The 9334-nt window shown below is 41.4% G+C and overlaps 1 long non-coding RNA gene across 1 annotated transcript; it reads left to right on the top strand.

Annotated features, from left to right (window-relative positions):
- The first annotated feature begins 280 nt into the window (after positions 1 to 280).
- On the top strand, positions 281 to 6996 carry LOC142598350 (uncharacterized). Its single transcript, XR_012832613.1, has 4 exons — positions 281 to 576; positions 668 to 943; positions 5217 to 5511; positions 6427 to 6996. It is a non-coding gene; the product is annotated as an uncharacterized LOC142598350 (long non-coding RNA).
- Positions 6997 to 9334: the final 2338 nt, after the last annotated feature.

Below are 9334 nucleotides of genomic sequence, written 5' to 3'. Positions count from 1 at the left end.
TTCATGCTTTGCTTTGGAGTTGTACTTCCTGGAAGCAATAACCTCCAGAACAAACTGGGGCTTCTGAGAAAGAGCGTGTTATCTCTACAGTGCCATTTTAATAGTCCAAGAATAGAGTCTAAATAATTAATCTCCACTGTAAACTGTCTGAAAAGCGTGGTATTGTCAAACAATAGCAGCAAACGGCTGAGGAAAGGTCCAATCCTTCTCTTACTGATGTCAGTGGGAATTTTGCCAGGAAGCTCAGCATGAACAGGGTATAGCCCAAAGTAATCAGTTCTACAGATGATTACATGAAAAGCCCTTAATTATAGCATGATGATTGAGTATTATTACAGTCATGAGACAGAGGCATCTTCTGGAACCAAAACCAAGAGAAAGAACGTATTGAAGTTATTCCTCCTCCGAGTTGTGCCTCTTTGGCAGCAGCCTTTTATCAGATGACTTTTCACATGTTAGCACAGCTACTTTGGTTTTGGCCGCAGCCTGACATGCACAGTGAAACGAGCCCAGACTTCCTGTTCCACAGTTCCTCTCTGCTAAAGGTCTCTCAGCCCACGAAGCCTGCGCCGTTTGGTAAGTAAAATTTTTTCAGCAAACCCAGGAATGCCCTGCACTTGGTTGTCCGTCTCCTCACTTCGGTTCAAAGGCAAGTCTTGCTCCATAGGTGCCTTTTCCAGGCAGGGGAAGGGCAAGTAGCTAACGACCGTGCGTGATGGCTGCTGTCTTGATGAAGGAAGACTGTGGTGCAGACCCCCAGAGCCAGACGCCTGCTTCTGCCGCCTCGACCGACCCGCCCGGCGCTCGAGCCGAGAGCGCGAGGAAGCGGGTTACAGCCATGAACTGGGCACTGAGGGCACGGACGACACGTGCAAGCTAACGGGATGCCCGTGCAAACACGGTCAGGATCTTCACGGTTCTTCAGCAAGCATTTGTTAGGCAGGTACACGGATGCACAGTTTTGCACAGTTCATCTGAGAAAGTGAAGCTTGCAAAGAACCCTGTAAAAGCAAAGTCTGTATGAAGATGGGAATATGATTAGACTTTGTACGAACTTTGGATTAAAATGTTTTATTATTACTTATATGTAAGAAGTTCATTTTCTCCCTTTTACTTGGGGGTCAAAGGGAAGCCTGCCCTCCCTATTGAAATCAATAATTTGGCAGCTTAGCAAAATCTGTCTTAATGAAGACAAAAGGCAAATATTTATAAAACATGCATAGTCACTTCACTCAGCATTACTAAATCATTAATAGTCTTTGGTTCTGGTTTTTATTGTCAAAGTCACAGGAAGCTGCAGTGATGACGGCAGGAAAACACACGTCCACAGCAAGTTTTAGGTACATTTTGGGGGGGGATTTTCTTCGCTGCCCTACTTATGAGAGAAGTTTTTATGTTGCATTTTAATTTATTTTCCACATTTGTACGTTGCTTACGTTTCTTATCTGAAAGGAACTGTGAAACTCTCCCACTGCTTCCTGCCTGAAATTGCTCTCTCTGGATGCAGCTCTGATTTCCCTGTCATGATACGTGTTGTCAGGCTTTGTCTCCTCTCGAAATTATCATTAAAATGGTACACTGGCAAGCAGCCCCATTTGTAACGGTGGGGGATTCTGAAATATTTTCAGTTATTTTCATAATAGCAGTTGGTAATTTCCTGAAGCCATGCATTCTGATTATATATCTTTTCTTTCTGCAGTCCTGTGAAGGAGTGGTAAAAAAATCACTGCTGTTTCATTTTAACCTCTCAAGGGAAGAGCAAAAATCAGTTGCCTAGCAAGCAGAAGCACTATTGCCTGTGTTAAAAGGTCAAGGAAAAAAACGTACTGAAAACTTTTTGGATACTTCTATAAAGAGATGATGTATGACTTGGGAGTTGTTTATTGCACAAAGGGGTCTGTATTTGACCCTGCGTGTCCTGCTCTCACATACTTAATGCCACTTAAAGGAGAGGAGTATCTGTATTCCTCAGACAAGCATTCTGACATTTCAGAAAGATAACAGCTACCTCTCAGTTTAAATAAACTCAGAAATGTGCCTGCAAAATCATCTGTCATTCTTTATAGAAATGTCAGAGTTCCAGATTAAGCGATAGAGGTATTCAATTCTTTTTGCTCTTTGACCATGTGCTAAAATAAGCAGCAAATGAAAAGCTATTGTGCTTATTTTCTAAGGGCTGCTACTACATTTGGTAATACCTTCCATGGAAGTCCATCACACAACACACATATTACAGTCCTGAGTATTCCACCTACTCTAATCTATGCTGTCCTTCAGTTCTCGAGATCTTTGTACAGAGCAGCTCATGTGTCACACATAGCAAACGTGCTGCACCTCCCAATAGGGTGGTTGCATTTCTGGGGTGCTACAAGTTCAACTTATTAGGGTGCAACATCAACTCCATACAGAAACCTTTGGAAGTGAGAGCTCGGTCTGGGTTTGGGCTTTGTGCAGACCTAAGTGGGAGGGAGCACAGGGAATTTATGTGTTTTACACAAAGAAAGAGGCTTGGCACACCTATAGCCCCTACGCTCTGGAAGCGCAGTAACTGCCAGGCTACCAGTGTTTTTAAGGGATGGAACCACAGCTGCCCTTCTTGTGATTTGTAAGAGCCAGGAAAAATCCCCAGGAAAAGGAAGAGAGAGCCCCTCTATCATGTACAGCGGAAAGATGCCCTGTCAGCCACACAGTACACCAGAAGGCATCACTGCATCCTGCATCTTTTACAGCATAACCAGAAAGTCTGATAGACAAAGCTTTCACATCACTGCTCGCATTCAGTAAGACATCTGTCTGGACTAGGCAACCAAGGTGAAGCAAAATGCCTCCCCCTTCCTTATCTGCTGCTGTAGAGGCATGTAAAGTGGATCGTACATCAAAACAGGAGGAGGGAGAAAGAAGCTTCTTATCTCCATCAAACCCTCAACCTCTGCCACCAAGCTTCCAAATTGAAAATACTCCTCTTCCATCGCAATGTGTTGGTACAAGAGTTCCTCAATGACCTGAGCCAGCAAGCGTGTCAGCTTGTTCTGTCTCATCTGTCTCGACCCAGAGCGCTAGTTAATTCCGGCCTGGGTCCTGCGGTGAGCTCAGGGGGGCTGGCACAGCCTCTGGCAGCAGCTGGACTCCAGGCAGGTTCAGCATCCCACCCGCAGGGACTCTGTGGCAGGGTCAGGACTCTGGCAACTGATCCAGAAATCAAAGTGGCCATGAAAACTCTCAGGGAAGCATTAAAGTAACATTCCCTTTGTGTCATTTATTATTCTTTCCTTCCAAACTTATCAGTTCTATCAACCGCTTGTTAAATTAGTGTTCTGGAAGCAAATGCATTCTCGCAGACTTTTCTTTGATGATCTGTTTCAAAATGCTTTTCAACTAGTTAAAAAAGAAAAAGAAAAAAAGAAGAAGAAGGGATTGTGAGCTAATATCCTTCCTAATAACCACAGAAACCAGAATCTTCTGGAGAAAATTACCATTTATCTCTTCCCTGGTGTAAATCACTCTAACCCACTTTTCCAATTTGCCTGATGGTGAGGGATTGCTAGGCAACACCACACTTGCAGGTCAGCTGCCACTTTATGACTATGCCAATGTCAATTTTCTTGAGGCACACACTGAATTTTTTTTCAAAGATTAGGTTGCCATTTAAGATTAAGAGCATTTAAAGATGCTTGGCTAATCTTCCTACTGTAATACTAACTCTTGCATAGTCTAAAGTTGCATTGTGAGATCTGAATATTGCTTGGAGTGTCTAAATATTTGGAAGTAAAACCTGCCATTTTCTTCAGTAGTACAAGGAAGTAAGGTATAGAATAAAGCCTGCCTTTAATTATAAGGTGTCCTTTCTCTTACTGTGCCTGCCTTCCCTGTTTTTCATGTCAACAGCAACTGTTTGATTTGACTTGAAGGACAACTGAACAGCTAGCCTGAAGTAGCAGATGAATCGTTCTATATCTGGTAACTTTCCCAAATAAAGGCAGCTCTCTCCAGGAGCAAACGTCCGTCTCCATCACTTAACAAGCTTATCTGAGCCAACGTAGTTAGCAGGGACGCGCTCACATGGAAAAGCCGAATGCCGATGGTGGGATTTTCAGCATGTTGCCAAACTGCCAAGTAGGAAGCGATATTCCCAATTTCCAGCCGAACAGCCTGTGCCTGAGCAAGTGCTGAAGAGTAACAGATATATGGTCTATTGCAAAAGTTCCCAACCACACAGTCCTGAAAAATATAAGGTGCTCCTCAGCAGGCCACCACTGGTGCTGGGGCATCTCCGGCTCTCGTTCAGCTCGGGTGCTGCAGAGGTCCTCTTCCTGCGGGCAGCCTGGGAGCCTCGTCCAGACACTCAGCTACTTCAAGGAAGTGCCAGCTAAGGTTGTTTTTTCATAAAAGTAAGCACTTGAATACAGCACAGAAACCTTTTTAATAACAAGTACCTCATTAAAATGGCAACTTCCTTGCAAATGGTGCTTGGAGCAGCGAGAACGTGAGGCGTGAGGGATAAAATTCACCAGCGACGTACACCGCTAAACCAGGACTGCCCAAGCCAAGCGCTCAGGGACGTGAGTTAAAGCTTGGCTTGCACCTGAGCCCCAGGAGCCCGGTGAAGCCAGGAGAGAGCTGGGGCTGAGGGACTTCCAGGGAGCTGGGCTTCCCTCCGCTGAGACGGCGAGTTCGCTGGGCAGCATCTCCCTCTGAAGGCTCCCCCCGGTTCCGGCCCCTCGCCACCAGCCCTGGCCAGGCAGCAGAGTCCACCCCAAACCATCCTCTGACTGTCAGGCTTGGGCAAGCTCCATTTATTATAGCACATTTTAGCAGGCACCTGGCTCAAAATAGCATGTTTAGCCTAAAAAAACCCAATAGCATTCTTAAAAATTAGTATTTTGGGGATTATTCTTTAAAATCTGTTCCCTAGTCTGTGAACCTTTCAGTTCAGTAAGATGCCACTTTTTTTCCTAGAATCCTGATCATTAGACACACACTTTTCCTAAAAGCATGGGGAGGCTAATGTAATCAGATGTAATTAGAAAGTCAAAGTTGAGGATTTTAAAAACAACAGAATCTAATCAAACAGCTGTCATCACCATCACAGTACTTACAGCAATCTCCCTTTTCAATTTTCCATGTGTTTTCACCAACATAGGGGTTAGTCATTTAAGCTGTTTTAATTATATTGTTACATCACATTTTTATTTGTTTGTGTTTCTTCTTTTTACTAGATCTAGTTCTTTGATGAGATCCACACACACAGAGGTTGCTCACGCTGCTCTGAAGCTACAATTGGGTTACCACAGCTTTCAGAACCTTGCAGATGATCCAAAGAAAATTGAAAAGATGGAACCAAAGTTTGCACAGAGGTCCAGCGACTTCACACAGAGCCCCAGGGTCTCCCTCGTCACAGGGGCAGCAACACACCACCTCATTTTTTTGATGAAAACCATGGAGCGCTCACATGCATTCAGCATGACAGAAGATCGAAAGTGAAAAATTTCTAGCCGGCTTCTAAAATGTCAGGTAAAATGTCAGCTAGCACTGTAATAGATAAAGGAAAACCTAATGTAAAACAAGAATATTCTGATTAGCATGTTGCTTTCTAATGAATATTACACATTCAGCGAAACCTCTGGGCTTCAGAAATAACAAAAAGTACTGAATGGGTGAAAAAAACCACTGCAGTTCACTGGTAACTCTTTTGAAAGCTCCTTTATGAAGTGAATCTTTCTTTGGACACTTCTTTAATTGGACACATCTTAGGACCGAATTCTGTCATCAAAGGGTAGATATTGAGCTCTCACTGAAGTCAATGAGACCTTTATGCATCTCAGAAGAAAACTTCGCATTCATTGCTGTTCCTTGAGGGAGAAGGGAAAGTAAGGGGGAAAAAAAGTATTTTTAATTAAAGTTGTTAAAAAATATTGCTATTACAATTTGTGAAATAAATAGATAAAGCCATATGATTATAAAAATTGATTGCTATTTATAAGATTCTTTGAAAACATACATGTCTTAGTCTTTTACCAGAGGGTACATTTATTTTGTTCTGGTTTATGCTCCATTATATTCATATTGCAATCTTTTATAGAATTTTCTCTCTAATTTATTTAATAAAATACCTTTTTTTCCCCTTTTCAGAAAATTATCAATTTGAAAATTCTTTTTCCTAAAGATTATTAAGTAAAATAGAAATAGTACTTCTAGCATTACTGAATCCTTAGTTACCAGAATCAGAAATCACAAGTCTTACCAGTCATGTAAAATCAATAGCAAGCAAGTCTTTATTTCAGTGGAAAAAATGGTCAGAAAGGCCAGCTACCCTGTGTGTTAAAGAACCATGTAAATCACAGAAAGGAAGAACTTACTCAGCTGTTGACTTGCTTCATCTATCCCATGTTAAAGCACAAATATCCTTTCTCTGTATTTTTATCTCAGAAATAAAGAGGCACAAAGGAAGACTCTGTCACAGACTTACAGCCAGCTCCCGACAGCCTTCTGCTCGCTCTGCTCAGACTACGTACGGCACAACTCAACGCTTGTTCCACAGCCCTTCACGGACACTCTCCGTGGTTTTTCAGTTGCTAAACTCAGTCCTTTGAAGAGGAAACAGTCTGAAAAACCTCATCTCCCTCACTGTTCTTTGTACCTTTCGAGGCAGATGACTTTTCAGCGTGTTTTTACTTTCTTGCCAATTAGCTTGACTACACATTTAATATTTAATTTTATGTTGTTAAGTTTTCTGTAGTTTTTATATTATTCCACATATAAATCTGATGGAATATACTCTGAGGACAGCCGGATCCTTTGGTGTGCAGACATCGTCACGGTACTGTCAGTGTCCTCCAGAAGCAGCCTTTTGCAGACTCCAGACACTGAGTTAGGATGCCCAGGTCATGGAGGCCTTGCTCTTTGGGGTTTTTTCTGTGCCAGATGATTATCTTATCAGCAAGCAGTGTTTATGGTTGTGACTTTTGTGGGTTTGATATTAAAGCCTTTCAAACTAAAGAGCTCTCTGGGGATCTTTTCGGTTTGTCAAGTCACAGAGTGATGTTAGGGCATTGCCATTTTCTGTCCCCAAGTCAGTTTTGTGCTCTTACCACTTACGATCCATAGGCAGATGATCTTGTTGACACATCCTGGGTGGAAGGGACCAACACTTGGTTAAGGTGGCCTTCGGGGTTCATTTAGTCACTGAGGAACCGCTGGCAATGCCCAATTGCCAAGCAATACAGTCAGAGCTCAGGCGTGGCATCTTTCATCCTTGGATTTTTTCCTTGGTGCCAAAGGATGGAAACTGAACTAGACGGTGGGAACGGCCTCCCTTTCTGACTGCTCTACTGACTGCTTTCACGGGAGAGTTTTCTCTTCTGCCAGAGTCCAATCTACTATACCAGCTTGAGATGTCGATTGCCTAGAAACATTTATTTCCACTCTGCTTGAATTTCAGGAGTTGAGAAAGTTTGCATTTTAAGGTAACTTAGCTTTTCCTATCAGCGTTGCTAATGCAGGTAGCTGGTGTACTTACAGAGCTGGCAAACTCCCTCCTCCGATGTTAAATTCAAACCATTTCTTACGACTCAGCGCCTGTTACCTCAGCGGTGCAGTCCTCTGACACATCTGCCCAAACTTCATCCAGATATAATTTGAGAAGGTTTGAGCTGACTTCATCAGGACTAGGACCTGCTTATGTGCCTTTGATTAGCCGAAAGAGTAAGATCTCCAAGCTTCCTGTTTACCTGATGGAGAGTGACAGACCTTTCTAGATGGTGCCCCAAAGTAACTAAATTAGATACTGAATGGAGACCTCTTTTGTCTCCACTCAAAATAGAAGATCGAAGGAAGAGTGACCTTCCTAAAAATCAGCTTTTATGAATCCAACAAAATAGATCCAGGGGAAGAGTACCCTGAACATTATTAAAGATGAACCTAAACTAAATCTTGTGCAGCAAAATTTGTCTTGCAAATGGGGAAAGTGAAATTTGTAAAATGCATCCTCAGTTTTTTAATCAATTATTATTATCACCCTGTACCCAAGGGAAGTCTACTACAGACCAAGGAAACACAAGACCAAGGATGTTCCTGACCACGAGATGTTAAATATATTATGTCCTGTCATTTCTCTTCAGATATCTCACTGAAAATGTCCCTAATTCCTAACACTTGCTACCTTTTATACAGTCCTCCAGTAAGCTGTTTGACAATGTTGGTACAAGTGTTCACTGTACCGAAACCAATCATCTTCTCTTTTTCAACACAGTGCTTTGTGACACACAGTACTAAATGCTGTGTTACACTTGAGACACACTACATCTCTAGTAACTCTTAATTTTTTTTATTTCCTCAGAAAAATGTGACATTATCCGATATGATTTTCTCTTTGGAAATTCATATGTGTGCTGATCATCATTCTTTCAAACTTCAGATATTCAAATATATCCTTTTCTACTGTTTGTATCAGTAATTAACCACAGTTAAACATGCAATTTAGTGAATGGCAATGGTGCGATTCCTTGCTTCAATTATTTAAAGAATTGCATCCTTTCTGCCTTATAGCTCTCGTCTATTTACAGTTTTATTGTCTCTTTAGCTAGCTATACAGATGTTTGTCTTCAGCTGTTTCCCAACTGGTTACAACTTTTCAAAAACTCGTTGTAGAAGATCAGGCCATGATTCTGACGTGTAGGCTATTTGAGCCTAAAGGTATTGTGCAGGTCTTTTCCCTTTTTTTTAAAACAATTACATAATCTGATATAATTCTTAAGCAGTTCTGTTATTCCAAGATTACTCCACTTCTTTATTACTTTTGCTAGACCCTATAAACATCTCATTTGAATTCTCAATAATTTGGTGTTTATAACTGTTCTTTTACTGTCCACTATACTGGAATGCCTAAAGTATCCTGACTTTTTTTTGGAACTGGTTTTCTTTGAAGTTCAATGGGACATGCCCAACTACTGCCCTTTGCGTCATTTCACAGCTGCACCCACAAAATATTGTGCATTTGCAATATAAAAATAATCATTTGGTGGAATAACAGCAATCCAGAAGATACTTCTCTCTAATATTTGGCTAAACTGGGTGAAAATTTTGATCCCTGAAATATAATATTTGATCATTGAAATAGAATATAATGGAAAAATTCAAAGTGAAATCTTGGACTAATATCTGAGGTGGTGGCAAGTATCCAGCAGCTTTGTAGATTACAGCTACAGCCTCATAAGAAGAAAATTGCAGAATTATCTGTATCTATAATGATACAAATTCCCAACATATAAGAACACAAAATATTAACATTTTAGTATTTTCCTGATACTAACCTTAATTATATTAGATTTTTACAGCT

Source organism: Balearica regulorum, chromosome 1 (genome assembly GCF_011004875.1).
Source record: "Balearica regulorum gibbericeps isolate bBalReg1 chromosome 1, bBalReg1.pri, whole genome shotgun sequence".
NCBI lineage: Eukaryota > Metazoa > Chordata > Aves > Gruiformes > Gruidae > Balearica > Balearica regulorum.
This window is presented reverse-complemented; position numbering and strand designations above follow the sequence as displayed.